The 16578-nt window shown below is 46.1% G+C and overlaps 1 long non-coding RNA gene across 1 annotated transcript in view; it reads right to left on the reverse strand.

The window, feature by feature from the left end:
• Positions 1–1968: 1968 nt before the first annotated feature.
• The window catches only part of LOC144766724 (uncharacterized), a 103037-nt gene continuing 88427 nt past the window's right edge, over positions 1969–16578 (reverse strand). The window contains exon 3 of the long non-coding RNA XR_013597898.1: positions 1969–2839. This is a non-coding gene — a long non-coding RNA (uncharacterized LOC144766724). The remainder of the gene's footprint in view (positions 2840–16578) is intronic.

Genomic DNA, 16578 nt, shown 5'->3' on the forward strand with positions numbered 1-16578 from the left:
TCTGCGCTCTACTGATGCTGATGATGATGAGGGGAATGAGATATCTGCTTAGCTGCAGCATGACGCTGAGGCTGGAGTCAAGCTTTTTCGATGGATCCTTCTCCACCAGACTTTCAAGGGTTCCTTCGGAGGCAGTTGAAGAGCTATGGATAACCTCCCTACCACTTTGAGTTGTAGGGTTAATGTGAATACTCTGAGCGGTTGTAGCATAATCAAGGTGCTCAAGCCCTCCTTAGCCTCCGAGGCGAGTCTCTGTTCCGCTAGATCAAACTCTCTTGAGATTACACCTACTACCTGTGCCAAACAAGAATCTAGGCTAGCACCATTGGTGGGCCTTGCAGCAGAGACTTTAGGGAGTTGCAGCTTGCGCTTTCCCATGGCACTGGTTTAGGCGTAATAAACTGAATGAGCGTAGGACACCAGGGAGCCGAATAATAAAGGCAAAATATACAAATGTAGGAGGTAATGAAAAAAAACCCTACCAGATCAGGGATGTAGGAAGACAGGCCTGGTTTGCGTTCCCAGTTCTACCCTGATAAATTGGAAGATAAAAATAGTCATTGCTACTGATTCCTCTCTGGGACCACATTTTTCACTATGTTGGTGAAACATCAGACAGTGTTTTAACAAATACATAGGGTTGTGCCATTAGGTTGAGGAGCTGGATCTGACAGTTTCTCAAAATATACTGGGCAAATCTTTGGTACAGCATTTCTCAAATTGTCAATTAATAGATAAAAATGCCAATAAATTATGTGTTTATTTTGTCACATTTGCAGTGCTTCAAAGACAGAGGTAGAATATCAAGCTATGTCTTCTGAAAAATTGCTGCTTGTTCTTTTAATGGTATTGGTGTTTACTTTACATTCTCTGCATGCAAACTAAGAGGAGTTTTTGAAGTGAATTATGTAATAATCTTTCTGGAGTACAAAGATTGTAAACAGAAAGACTGTAGGATGTCATTTTTGTGCAACACACAAAACTGTAAGTGCCTGTAAATTAACTGTATGCCTTCAGCTGTTAGGAAAGTTAAAATGAAGCACATTGTTTTGTAAATCTAGTGTACCGGAAACTTAAATAGGATCAAAACAAATCAAGAAAATGTTACTGATGACTTACAAATGAAAAATATTCACAGAAACCCGATTTGAACACATCATCCTTTAACTGCTATATATTTTTTTCAGCAAGGCTGTATGCCTGTGTAAAGTTAATGACCATTTCAATGGAAAATGTGCTGACAGTAAATGACAATACGCTACTACACAATGCTTTAGTTGCATTCAATAATTGTCCCTCGTCATGTCCATTGAAGGTAGGTGGGTCGTAAAAGTTTGTCTTTCTAAAAGGTGGGTCATGGTTCTGGAAAGTATGGGAACCACAGCTTTAGTATACACAAATAGCCAAAATATAGCGTAAAATAGTTCTGTGTTAGCTCCCTTAAGCAAGAAAAAGTAAATAAAGATCGTGGGGCTGATACACAAGTATTTGGTTTGGAGCACTGGTCACCTCAAAGATGTACATATATTTCCAGGTAAGCACCAGTTCAAATATTTTGGATTACGGTATAATACATTTGTAGTGCATCTGAAATGTTTCAGTTAATTTCTAATACAGCCCTCAGAGATTTACTAAAGGACATAATACAAATGCAGAGAGCCCTACAATTTGTTTCTGACATTTACTTCATTAGAAAGCAAGACACGACACCCTTGCAATGAGTATACTAGTATTTGTCAATAATCAAGCGATGTGACTAATGACCACCCATCTCTGCCACTGCTGGTACTCCCCCTTCAACCGCCATTGCGTCTGCTCCACTGGCACGGGCCCCGGCACTGGTGGCCTGTGCGGCTGGAAAAAACATTACACATTTTAGATGCCAGATAAACTTCCCCTTATTATTTTCTTTTAATAAAATTCTACCACAATAAAGCAATACAGTTTGGTTGCAGTATCTTCTATCAGAAATAGTACATTGGGCATTTTGTTTGTTAGCAATGTTTGAAAAGTCAGGTAGTCAAGCCAACCAAAAACGTTTTGTAATGGGGGCAGAGCTATTACTACTCTTTTGTCATTGGCGTATAATGAAGGGGAGGAATAATTGGTCAATTAAGGATGTATGGTTTTGCTGACAAATGCAATACTAGTTTACAGCCATCATGCACTGTCATCAAAACTTATGGTATACTACTACTGTGTAAAGGAATACATACACAACATTGGGTTTTTTTCTATGACCATCGCCACTCTTTAGCTTTACTCTTTGAGAATAAGCAAGTAAAAGAAAGCCTTCTCAACGAACATGTGTAGAATAAGAATAGCTTACTTGGGCATGCAATCTTCACAATAGAGTACATGTCCTAAAATGAGTTATCTTAGTCTTACAGTACCAGTCCACAAGATATATAAGGGGAGAGGGGACGCTTATTGACAAAGCAGTAGAAATGAAGCTACAGACAGATTAGTGTAGACAGGAGTAAGTCAACTACAGCAACTTGCAATATAGAAAATAACAAGGATAATGCAAGGATAACGAGAATTAAACAAACATTAGCTAGGAGTAGAACAAAGAGGAGTAGATAAAAAGAATTAGGAGAGAGGCACACTAAATAAATAAATAAAAAGGAAAAGTTATTCTAAACGTGGAGATGCTTAGTTTAGGGAAATAAAAATAATATAACAGGGGGAGTAACTGGGGCCAGCAGATCTGTCATCATCGGCCGCCACGCTGGTAGTAGTGGTGTAAGTGGAACTTCTATCCACTGAAGCACTGGTGGTGGCTCTCCCATCTCCCTGGCCACCTCTGTGCTGCTAGCCCTCTTCTTGCCCCTAGATGCTAATATAAGAAATAAAGGAAATAAAATAAGAAAAATTAGTGGTACAGTTAATAATCTCCTCAAAATATATTTTAACAGGGAAAGGCAAAACACAGTAACGTACTTTTCTATATCCGATCACCTATACTACTACTAGTATCAAGTTGACCTATTCCTAATTTCCTAAACCTAGGCCCTTTTCCAAATTTCCTACACTACATTTTGGAACTACTAATGCATTGCAATGAATGTTCTTTGCTTCTCATCTCATTCTCAATCACAACCTCCTTTGATGGGCCTACTCATTCTCTCTTTTTTTCAGTGCACAGATTTATACTACAAAACACTGGGAGATTGCTTTTAACTCTATGAGGTAAATAAAGAAAGGCAAAGAAAATGCTAACTTGCTGATATTACTATTGCTACAACTATCCTAGTGACAGGACAGAGGAGTCTGCGTGACTTCTTAAATACACAAAAACAACTAGAGAGTAAGGAAAAAAAATAACTTGTCCTCTTCCTAGAGTAGTACATGAATGAACAAAAGTAATTTTTGTGGTTTTCCTGACCAGAACTTTCGAAGAAAGGAGCGCACACAACTGGAAGTTGTCTTAGGAAACCCCTCACCCTAGTAAGTGGCATGCTTTATCATTGGGGCCCAGCTGGATCACCTAGTGCAATCCAGCACAAAACACACAAAAACTTACAAAAATGTAAAATACTTCAACACAAAAACACACACTGATACAACAAATGAAAATTAGGGGGAAAGAGTCAGACGGTAGAGGAGTGAAAATATTACGGGTTGATTCAAAAGCAGGCCCCGTACCATCAACAAAAGAAAAAAAAATGCCTGCGCCTGTACAAACTGCCTGATGCCATTTGCGCATGGTTTCAAGTTCGAGAACGTGCCTCGCGCTATCTGAATGTCAAAAACATAGCGCGAACCGGTGCGTTGAGCAGCTCCGTCCACCCTTGTAATTCCACAGAGTCTTAAGGAGTTTTTGGCCCGCTACGTGAAATTCGACAAAGCAGAACTTCGCAAACTCCGCCTAGGACTAGTTTTAACACCTTCCATGCTCATGACGAGCTGAGCTCGTCATGAGGCACGGTGCTCCGGTGCTATATGATGAGCTCAGCTCGTCATGAGCCGTGGAAGGCTCACACGGGGGGATAATTCCCCTGCTTTGCTGAGTGTTCCATGGGAACGGGTGCAGTTTGACGAGCTCAGCTCGTCATGAGCACCGGAGCGCTGTGCCTCATGACGAGCTGAGCTCGTTATGAGCATGGGGGCGTTGTGCGCGCCCCCCAGCACAGCGGGGGAATTACCCCCCGACAGCGAAGGGGTTAAACTGCCATTTTGACCTGGCAAAGTAAACGTTTTGCCAGGCCCAAACCTTTTTATTAATACATATGTCACCTCTAGGGTTGGCCCTGGACAGCCAAGAGGGCAGAGTGCAATGTATTTAAGAAGCAGGACATGTATTTTAAGTTTTACATTTCCTGGGTGTGAAAAACCCTTACATTCATTTTTCACTACTGCAAGGCCTATCTCTCCCATAGGATAAAATTGAAGTTTTCTTATTACATTTATTAAGTATAACTTCCAAATGGGAAGATATAACCCCTTCAAGTTTGGTGTCTCTGGGATTACAATTTAAAATCCAAACATATGGTGGAGCCAGATTTTAAATTACAATTCATAAAATGCCACTTTTAGAAAGATGGCATTTTCTTGCCTTAGCAATTTGTTGCCTGCAGCCTGTCTCATGTCACATGACTAGGTGCAGTTGGGCTTTGTGTATTCCTCCTAGACAGCCACTCACAATGGGAGCTTAGGTGTGACGGAATAGGATGTCACTGATATGATGGGATTGAGGATCTGAGACCAGCCTCACTTGTACTTGAATAGGCTCTGTCCTGTCTCCGCACAAAGGGCTGCATATCCCCTGTAGTAAGTCTATAGCAAGGGCAGGGAAGGTAGTACATCTATGCACTACAAAGGCATGTCCCTAGAAGCTTCTCCTTACTTCAAAGGCACATCTGTGTATAAAAGAAGGACCAAAGACACTACAACTTCAGTACACTTCTGGACCTGTGAATACTCTGCCAGGAAAATGAACTTCTGTGCTGCTGAAGGGCTGCTACTCTGCTAGACTGCATCATGTTAGATTCCTGCTTTGCTGACCTGCTGCCTGCTGCCCTCTTGCCTGGGTGGAAAGGACTGGATCTGCATCTCTTGAACCCAGAACCCGGAGTTACTCCAAGGGCTGATTGGTTGGCCTCTTGATCTCAAGCCTCAGGGACCTAACAGGCTTCAAATCTCCTTGTACCTGTACCTGCACCTGGACTCTGCCATTAGTGAGTCTACGCTGCCAAGTGTTCCCACCCCAGTCTTGGACCCTTGGACGTGGGCCTAAGGTGCTTGCCAGCAGAACCGAGACATCTTCTCTCCTGAGTAGCGCATCCCCGAGCAGAACCAATGCATCTGGTTGCTGAGTGGCGCATCCCTGAGAAGAATCAACGCATCACTGATTGTGCGTGGATGAGATCCATTGCAAAGAAATGCGTCGCCCCCGCAGTCCTCGGAACCGATGATTCGCTTCAACTGTGCGGCGCATCCACAGCCCAGCTTCTTTTGCTAGTGTATTTTCACAGTTTTACTGTTTGAAATGTTGCACAAATACCTTGCAGAATGGAGGTTGGGGGCACACTGCCTCACAGTCCCAGCACAGTTCGCCCCTTTGCATCCTGGTAAATGCAGTATACAGTTCAAACTTACTTCAAAATTAGCTTGAGTTTTTCACCAAAGTTGGTGCAGACATTGCTGTATAATTCTAGACACATGTTTCTGGGTTGAGCCCTTCATCAGTAGGGAGCAGCAGTTTTAGAGAGCAAAGAAAAATCATCTGAGGTTGCTGGACATGCTGCCAAGTTCCTCTCAGGTCACAGTACCACTCACAGGCACACAGATGCATTTCCAAAGCATGTCAGCTTGCTGGCTCAAGGGAGCCCTTTAAACAAATACTTTGCACATTGCCTCTGAGTTAAGCCTGACTGCTCGGTGCCAAGCTACCATAGGGGAGAACACAGATTAATTTGGGGTTTACTTGGGCCTTACTCTGACAAGAATTGCAGTTGCTGCTTGACCAGGACTTACACCCCAGTCAACCAATAAACAAATTTCCTACAGTGAGAATTTACATGGGTGGAACATAGGCATTCTGGTGCATCTATTCGAGAATTTTGATACACACCCCATATTTACTAGAGTCACTAAACATGGACTTACACTACAATAGTGCTCCTGTCCAAGGCTGGTTTAATAGGGAGAAAGATCTTTATTTCTCCATATTCCTTCCTCTTTACATGCATGCTGAATTCTGCAGCACATGTAGAAAGAGGAATAAGCGTCTAAGAATAGCTTTTGTGCAGGTAGGTATACCTGTCTGCAGAAAAGCAATCCTGCCCACAATGCTGGTGCCCCTGTACTGTGAAGGAATGGTACCTGTAGTGGCACAAGTCAGCCACAAGTACGCTAGCTCAAGGAGAGTGCTAAACTGCCCCATATCTTAGTATATAGGGTGCATTTCTCCTCTCTCTCTTTGACGAAACATAGCGTAGCAACTTGCGTTGATGTGCTGCATTGCCTCCAAATTGTAGGAAATGTATCCCTAATCATGCTGAGTCACAAGGTTAGATGGACACAAATAGCACGTGTGCCTCTTTTAGCACTCAGGTCTTAATGGCCCCAATAGTGGATTGTTTGCATTGTCTAAACCATAAATCTGTAATTCTTTTTGCTCTTAGCCCCCCCCAAGCAAAATGTTTTGGGGGGCTAGACAACCCCAAAACACTTTATGGCAAGGATTTGGATAGTAGCAGGAAGAAGGATGATCCCAGGGGGCGGGGATCAAGAGATCATTTTTTGGGGGGTGCTATACTGTCACTCGTGGTCCACACAAAGGGACCAATTCCGAATTTGGGAAAAACCACTTCGAATAGCCGTACGGAGCGTTTCTACCGTACAAATCGTACCATGCAATCTTCCCGTACGTACGATGAAGTACGATTCGTACCAGGAGCACGACTCCGTACGAATCATACAGAGACCGTACGACTCTAATCTCCGCACGTTTCTCCCTCGGAACCTGCTGTACGCGACATCCGTACGATTCGAAGCAGGTTTTCCCGACCCAGCAAGTACTATTCATTTCGGGTATGCACCGTACAACGCTTTTTTTACTGGAGCCCAAAACGTCCGGAGAAGCAGAGTACGCCTCGAAACAGGTACGTAACGCCTCCCCCCGGGTACGGTGAGTACACCCCATGTCTGCAGGGGTACGGTGCGTACCCCTGCGATCATGGGGTGTACGCACCATACCCCATGATCATGGGGTGTACGCACCGTACCCCATGATCGCAGGGTGTACCATGCGTACACCCTGCGATCATGGGGTACAGTGCGTATACCCCATGATCGCAGGGGTACGCATCGCACCCCTGCGATCATGGGGTGTATGCACCATACGGTGTGTATGTGATGGTGTGGCTGTCCGTACGATACGCCCTTACCTGACGTGGACCGTACGAATCACGTCCTCAGACCCCCGTCCAGATCATACTCGTCGGGTTGTACGGCATGTTTACGAATCGTACGGTTCACTGTCAGGGTCCGTGTCGTATGGTTTCAGCCTTGCAATTCGTTCGGTTTGCGACGATTCCGACGGATCGACGAAATACGGATCAGACTACTCGATTCGGACAGACATGTACGATTCGTACGGAGAGGGCTCCGGATACGATTCGGACAGATGCTTTTTTTCCCGAATCGGAATCGGCCCCCAAATGTGGAGCTTGTAAAAAAGCAACTGCATCAATCAAGAACAGAATTGACCAAAAACACTTTTGCCCATACTTGGGGTGCTGTGGCCCCCAATGCACTCCACCTGCTGCACTAAGGATAGTGTAGCCCTGAGAAGCAGGCTATCTCCTCTTTTTTCTCTCCTTCTGCATCATGTGTGACCATCACTTATATATTGAAACAAGGCTGATCTCTTTCTGAAAGAAAATTACGGGTGGGCCAACATCTCTGTTCCACCCACGGAATGTGCGGAGATTTGCCCCTTCCACCTTTCGCAAACAAGGTGGAGAAAAGAGGCAAATCTCTGCACATTCAGGGGTGGAACGGAAGTTGGCTGCCCGGCCGCTGCCCACTAGCCACCCGCCCGCAGTAATAAATGATATTTCAAAGCCTAAAATTAAATTTAAATAAAACGTACCTTATTGCGGGCGCATCCTTGCCCATCGCGGCTTCTTCTTTGCAACTGCGCATGTGTGGGGACCGCGCATGCACATTGAATGCGCATGTGCAGGCTCCCGTGCATGCACAATTCCAAAGAAGAAGCCGCGATGGGCAAGGATGCGCCTGCCATAAGGTAAGTTTTATTTAAATTTTATTTTAGGCTTTGAAATACCACTTTTTACTGCGGGTGGGAGGCGGGCAGCGGCGGGTGGGTGGCAGGCGGGCATTGCGTAACAGACTTACGCGGAGAGGCACGGAGATTGCTTCAATCTCCGTGCCTCCCCGCGTAAGTCCCTAACGGGACGTCCGACCACCCCTATATGAGCACCTGCATGCTGCACCCCTTTTTTGTGCTAAGGGGGCCATCTGCCCTAATGCTAGCAAGGAAAATGAATCCCGATGCCCACTTAGTAATGCAAAACATTCATAATTATGATGGAGTTGGCCCCTGGGTGAAAGTGCCACTGCGTCTGTTTCACTAATGATAGGTACTTCCTTGCTGTCACCTCTGATGTTTGTTAACAATATGGGATGGGCTACCATCTCACACCATCTCTCTACCTCCCATGTCTCATCATGCCTCACCCTCTCTGATGCCCAAATCAAGATGACTCCTCTGTTTAAGTTTCCTCCTCCCATGGGCAATTGTTTTAAGGCTCAAAGAAACACTGGACCAGCAAGTATTCCCTGCAACTGCAGCACCAATGATACCCAAAGCTCTGTGAAGCAGACTATCTTCTCAGCCTAATAAACCAGAGCCATTACTATTAGGCCAGATGCCCAAAGCAAGCTTTCTGCTTCCTTGTGTGAAAAAACACCCCAAAAAGCACATTTAGCCCCCCGCCCCACTGTTGCTTAGGCCCTATTTCGTGTGTGCGCAACAATGGTGACCTGGGCCCTAATGCTAACAAGGAAAGTGCACCCATGTTCTTTTTCATATTAATGTTGTATGGCGTTTTAGGATCCGAAGTGAATTTTCCCGATTTATGCCCTTATATAGGTACAATTCATAATGCCATAATATAGGCAGAGAAATAATTCCCTTACTTAGACATAGCCCATGCAGTCCAAATACAGGCATAGCTACTTCCACCCATACCAAAACGTCACAACGATTTCTGGAAAATCGGCTCAAGCTGTCAGGGACCTCCCCTTGCTTGAATATTGATTTGTCCAAGAACTCATGTACTTTACAAAGAAGTACTATTCCATTGGGGTTCTTTACTGATGTTATTATGCCCGACTTTACGTTAAACTACGCACCTTCAAGGTATAAATATGCCTTCACTTGCTCTAGCAAGACAAGGTTGTTCGGCGCAGTTCGACTATCTACTTGCCCGACGCAGATCGCTACAGCAAGTACTGAAGGAAGCCAACCCTCCAGCTGACGCACTGATCAAGAGGCTGCATTTCTCTCTGCGAGAATCCAGTTCCAATGCTTCCAAGCTCCCCTTGCGGGGTGTTGGGAAATTGAGACCCGAGTCTGAGATACCAGACCTCCTTCATTTCAAACTAAGGTATGGAACTGATTAGCACCTAGAGAAACCTTGGATAGATTATTGGCAAAGGAAAACTAAACCTATGCTACACCACACTTACTCCTTCCAGCGTTCTAGACTTAGGTTAGGTACATTGGGGTAGGCATATTTTAGAAGCACCAGTTGAGTACTTTTAGCCATTGTTATTTATGTATGTATTTATATATGGTTTAGAAACCATACATGCTCTTACAGTATTGTTTTATAATATTGTTCTCGCTGTACGCATTATACTTTGCAGTCTGCATTACGATTTACGATTGTAGCAGTTCACTTTACTTGCATGAGAAAGAAGACTGTTCAATAAAACCTTTTATTGAAAACGCCCGTCTCTCTATTTCTCTGCACCTCTGTAGAAACAAAGCATGCATGAGTGACTTAGTGAAATATTTATCTATTGTTTCCACGACTCTAGAGATATATTTCTTATTCTTGGGAAACAAAGTTGTCATGTTTATGCGGTTGTCAGAAACTAATCCCTTCTTGTGAATTCGAGAAAGTTTCTAGTGACCTCTGAGCTAGCTGGCACTCACTATCAAGTTTAGTATATTCGTTAGAGACCTAGTCGACCTCTGTCCTATGTCTAAACTATAGGATATACTATTCCAATGCACGGAGCCTATTGGGCATATAGGAACTACACTACAGTAAGACTGCCAATTAGGGTCCGGTGCTCACTCACAGACAGTGGGGAGAGCTCTTGTGCTGTGAAACATACAGTAGAGAACTAAACGTGCCTTCTCACCAAGGTGCCTGCTACCTGAAAGAAATGTAAATTTGTGCAATGGTTAATCACCAAATATAAAGGCTGCTTTGGAGTCAGGGTAGCTTGTAATTAATGGAGTCACTCAGCTTAATGGTGATAAAGATTTATTTATTTTTATTTTTTTTAATTTTTTTTTAAACCTTTATTGTGACAGAAAGCAAATACAATTGCAGGCCAGCAAGAGCACAGCTGGCCATTATCACAGAGACGGTCAATGCAAATCAATAAATCAAAACACATACATCCCGCCTCCTCAATTCCACATCAACACCCAGGATACTGTCGCACCATAATGGTACCAGGATAAAAGAGGTTTTTATTTTTTTAAAGTTCAGAGATAGAACAGGATCCGATGTCATACAATCTAATAACACCAGAGGTGGGGGATATCACAAATCAGGATATGCACATTCGGGACCACAGCAGGCGGGGCGCAGGCACTAACGCGCGCTAAACAGGATAGACAACAAATTTTGCATTACGCCCCCCAATGCAGCACACGCCCGCAGTACCTAAAAAGGGAACTATTATAACATCCCCCACACTGGCTTGAGACATAAGAACAGCCGGTAAACCACCTACTACTCGGAATCCCAAAGATAAGAAAAGAAAGAAAAGAAAGAAAAAGCCAAGCAGAGCAAGAGAGAAAAGAGGCCCTAGAAACTGAAAAAGGGAAAGAAAAACAGAGAATACCCCCCACCCTGCACCCCTGCCTCCGGCTACGGCCTCCCCCTCAGCAGAGTGCCTGTCGCCCATTTTATGAAACCCGAGATTTAGAAGAGAGAGAAAGGACACTACCACCCACCTAGACTAAAAAGGGAACCCAAGCGAGGGAAGGAAAGGAAAGAAATGGAAAAACGGAGGGGAGCCCTCTAGCAGTCCCCCGGCCTCTCCCTCTGCAAATAACGTATATGGACAGGACGTAAAACACCTCCGTTAAAAATAGTACAAAAGAACAGTGCACGAGGCACAGGAGCAGCCCAGCATGGAAACAAATAAGACAATATGCCACACATCCCACATAAACCCGCAAGCAGGAAGTATCGAAACAGAGGAAACACTATTTATCCTTGTCCTGCCCTGCGCATATCACAATGGCCCACCAAATTGTCGCACTCCAAATCCGCAACCGTAAGGAATAGGAATATCAGAGCAAACCCAGACAGCAGCCATTCTGTAGTGCTGCGATGCGATCGGACCTCATCCGAGCCCGTTTCCCGCCCGCGTGATGGACCCAACCTGACACAATAACATGACTGCCACATCGCAATCAGCAAAGCAGAGCAGGGAAAGATCGTCACATGGTTAAAACGTAGTTAGAGCAGAACCAGAGATACCAACAGCATGGCGTGGAAAGAAAGTCCATCGCTCGGTGCCAAGCAGGAGCCCACAGATAGTTCTAGATCACGAATGTCACAAACTGGAGATGGCTCGAGAGTCCGTGTCCCGGATTCCAGGATATCAGTGCCGGCGCCATATTGTCGCGTCTGGGTAAGACGAGGCATACCAGTGTGCGCCCACGATCCACCCGGGCTCATTAGTTCCGCCACAAAGACAACATCATCCAGCTTATCACCCAGTGAACGGGCATCCTGCTCCAAGGTATCGCGAAGGTCAGCTAGGGCAGCAAGGAGATCGCCAAGATGTAGTTCTGCTCCGTGCCCCTTTTTGTTGTCAAGCTCCCTGCCTCCATAGGATCCAAATCAGGTCGGGACTCAGTTTCTCAGATGCAGCACTCTGTTCCCCTCGCTACGTTCCGAGGAAGCACCATCATAGATCGGGGCCGGGGCACGCGCAGCAGGGCTTCAGGCGTCATGGTATCACCAGCAGGGCACCCAAACAGTGGAGACGTAGCCAAAACACAGCCGCCGAGGGAGTCTGCGCTAGTAAACGCGGCCGGGCCAAATTCGGGATTCTCCCGCAATTAGCGGGACGGGTCTCACCACGGTCCCCGGCGGCAAGCGAGCAAAATTCCCAAAAAGGCACCAACGACTCAGGGGAACCATGAAGGGTCGATCTCTAACTCATGCCCCCCATCCGCTGAGCGAGCGATCCAAAAATCGGCCGGTCCGATTCGATCCGGAGCCGACCGGCCCCCCACTGCAGCTGGTGGCCGTTGTTGTTCAATTGATGGCCGGTCCTGCCACCCAGGCGAGTCCCCGGTCTGCAAGCTGCCTCGGGCCGCAAACGCCGCTGTCCGTTTCTCCCCGTGTAGAGGTGGTACAAACCTCGGGGACGCGCCAGCGGGTACCGGAGCAGCTCCTGCGCCCGTGTGTGCACCGTCGAATCAGGATATCAGGCCGAAGGCGCCCTCGGGAGGAGATGGTACACGGAGCCGGGGGACTGGGCGGCCATCTTCATCGCCGTCTTGGCTCCTCCATGATAAAGATTTATTATGTTTGAGATGTAATATACGTGTCCGTTAAAAGAAATGCACCCTTTAAATGGACACATAAAAATATTTATACTAGACTTAGTTTGAATGCTTATTGATAAAAAGTGTATTTTTACAGCACTTGTTTTATATAGTGTAATACAAATTTAAAATAATGACATTCACAGTGAGTTCTGTCACAATTTGGGACCGCGTATGTTGGACCCGGCCTCGTGGCGTGGTCCTACCCCTCCCGCATGGCGGGCCCCGGACGACATCGGCCCTCCATCCAGCCCAGGTCGGCCTCGGGCATACCTCTGCACGCCCTCCAAACCACCAGATCCGCCACCCGGCGGCCCACAACCACTGACACGGCACACTCGGGCCACCCCAGCATTATCGGTCCGGTGCTCACCCCGGACCCTCATTCCAGGCCCGACGCCATCTTGGGCCCATCACGTCACAGACACATGGTCCCGGCCCAGCCGCGGCCACGACCCCAGCGAGCCGCCATCGAGGCACCAAGAGTCTCCGGGTGGTAGAGTGGCCACTCAACCAGAGACAAGGAGAGGGGAGTTTCGATGGCTTTGCAACCGTCCCCGGATGCCTGGTTTCGATCGGCCTCCGGCCTCCCTGAGCGCTGGCCCCCACCGTCCTGCTGGGTGTCTGGACACCATCACCCCGGCCCCTCTGACCCCCAGGCGAGAGGGTCCGGACATCAAAGGACTCCAGACCTATATCTGGGCAAGCCCCGGAGTAGGACGGCAGTTGTATCCCGCAGTCGAGGAGCCCTGCTGATGCTGTCGCGACTGACCCTGAGACGAACTCCTCTTGCTGTTCTACCTGGAACCTGCTGGCGCTGCCGCGGTCCATCTTTGCTGTAACCACCTTGGAGCCTGCTGGCGCTGCCGCGGTCCATCTTTGCTGTAACCACCTTGGAGCCTGCTGCCGCGGTCCATCTTTGCTGTAACCACCTTGGAGCCTGCTGGCGCTGCCGCGGTCCACGCTCGCTGAACCATCTTGGAGCCTGCTGGCGCTGCCGCGGTCCACCCTCGCTGAACCACCTTGGAACCTGCTGGCGCTGCCGCGGTCCACGCTCGCTGAACCATCTTGGAGCCTGCTGGCGCTGCCGCGGCCCACGCTCGCTGAACCATCTTGGAGCCTGCTGGCGCTGCCGCGGCCCAACCCTCCGGAATCCCCCAGCTCGAGGATTGAGAGCTGTGCGTAGGGTCCCATTGCTAGCGACCATCTATAAGACTGTCCCGCTAACTTGCCCCTTGCCACGAGACTTTCCAGATCTCTGGATCTGCTGTATATATTGAAACGATACTTATTGCCAGATAAAGATTGAAAACTCTATCTACGTGTGGTGTAAATTTGTAGGGGTGTGGTTACTCTGCTGTACGATTCTAGGAGAGGGCCCTCACGTCGGAGGCCTCTCGACATCGCTCGGTCCCTTCTCTGAAGGAGGGGTAGACCTAGGGGTGGTCAGTCAGACACCTTCTGCCTCCCCCGGGTTCACCTTTCTAACAGCGTAGTACTATAAACAAGTCACTATTCCTCACTGCACCAATCAGGAATTAATTCTGTGACTCTCTCATCACTCACAGACATCTGCAGTGATCAGATTAGCCAACTGAGGTTTCATGAGGAAAAAGAGTTTATTTCCCTTAGATTAGTTTAACCTGCAGTTATTTATCATTTGAGGTGTGTACATGTTTTTTTATGCAGTTACCTGAAGGTGAACAAAAACAATAAAATGCATATATATATATATTTTTTTAGCCATGTCTTTGACATTGACTAATCATTCACTGACCCTGCCCCATGCCACTCAGTAGTACTCATAAGTATCATGTTTATATTCTTGTTTTCAAAGTTTTCAGGTGTCTGTGATCAGTTATTGAACACAATCAATATATAACATTTATAGTCATTGCCTTTGTATATTACTCTACAGTCTTGGGTAACATACTCATGATGTATTATGTTTTGTGCGATTTGTAGGCATTTAATCGTCATTTCTACTATAAATAAAGTTAGACATCAGGAAACTTCATTAAAGAGCTATGTATTCTTAAAAACTCATATTTCTGACTGAACATTCACATAGTTATTGCAACTATGATAACTTTGTTGTACTGCAGCCAGCCTTAGCCCTAAGCCACTTCTTTTCAGCTAGAACTTGGTTGCTCGAACATCCACCCAGAGAGCCAACACCAGTACTCACAGCAAACACCAGTACTTGAAGCTAATAGAGATACTCACATAGGGTGACCAACTGGCATGGGTGCAAATTTAGGATGGTGAGTGTAAAAATTCAGGACAAAGGGTCAAAATTCAGTACAAAAATTCAGAACAAAAGGTCAAAATTCAGGACAAAATTTCAGGACAAAAGGTAAGTTTAGAGACACATCAAAGGAGGTTGCACAGCTTTGCCACTGGATTCAAGCTAGCCTGGCTGATGAGGCATAATGCCCTGTAACCTGTCTAAGGATGCTTGTTGCCGGTCCAGGGAGGACCTGGCTTGGCAGTTCGGAGTGAACTGTTCCCATGAGGAGCAGAGTCAAGACTGATTTGCCTATGGCTGGATCCAAACTGGGGTGGAGTACTGAGCAAAAGAACAATGCATTTAACCCAGACTTCTTGACTAGGGGTGAAATATCGATTTATTCCGCATTCCGTTCATCATTTGTTGCCGCAGAACCTTTATTGTTTGCAGTAAGATCCAGAAAACGACCTAGTAATCTCCAGAATCTTACAGGAAGGCAGTTAAGGTATGTTGGTCACTTTCAAAAGATCTGCACTATTCTTGCATATACCTCAATCTAGCAGTAAAAAGAGGCACAGGATGCTGTCAAGACTTGATCGGAGAGGTACTATAAATTGAGAGGTGTTGGAGGAAAATCTGAATTTCGGCAAGCAATACCGTCAATATTTCCCTGCAGCAGTGACTCTGAATATTTCCTGGAGCTTGTAAGTCATCTTACCCCAAGGAGGTTCTAGGATGCCATCATCAGGGGCAGGAGCTCTGCATATGGATGATCAGTTGTCTCAGAGTTACAGAAGCAATCTGTTTTCCATTAGAAGAGGCATTTAAAGATTCAGTCATTGTTCTGATTACCGGGACCTCATTACTTCTTATGGCAGGGGTTTAATGCAGGATAATTTAATTAAAATTCTTCTTAATGCACTGGAACTAGTTTCAAAGATAGCACCTTGGGAAACGTAAAACAACAATGAACGCTGAAAGGTGGTGCAGGCCGATTGAAGGGATGAGGCTCTCACACAAGGGTAACAAAAAGAAGGGACTCCTACAGGACATACACACTGTGAATCTGTGCTTTTGTGCCATAAGCCAGTTGTATAGGTAGCTCACTGACATAGAGGCATACAACAGAAAAAAAAAATATTTGCACACTTATAGACACTCACTTACCATTCATGCAAAAATGAGAAAGTTCCATTCCAGCATGTTTTGATTGGCAAAAAAAATTACCAGAAGGAGTGGGTTGTAAGGTATGCATGAAGGCAGTGTGAATTCACATGAGATGAGCGTGCCCACGTCTTTTCTGACTATAACTTTGCCACCATTTCTAATGCTGTCCACAATGAGGCGCTGTTTCACAGTGACAGGAGCCCCTAAACAAAAGCAGGGTACCATGCCCCCGGCTCTGGCAGGAGGAGGCCCAGCAAATGCTGTCACTGCTCAGAGAGGCGCATTATCATTCTATATGTGATAATTAGGCCGACATACAGAATGATAATGTGTCGAT

The sequence above is a fragment of the Lissotriton helveticus genome, chromosome 7 (genome assembly GCF_964261635.1).
Source record: "Lissotriton helveticus chromosome 7, aLisHel1.1, whole genome shotgun sequence".
Classification (NCBI taxonomy): Eukaryota; Metazoa; Chordata; class Amphibia; order Caudata; family Salamandridae; genus Lissotriton; species Lissotriton helveticus.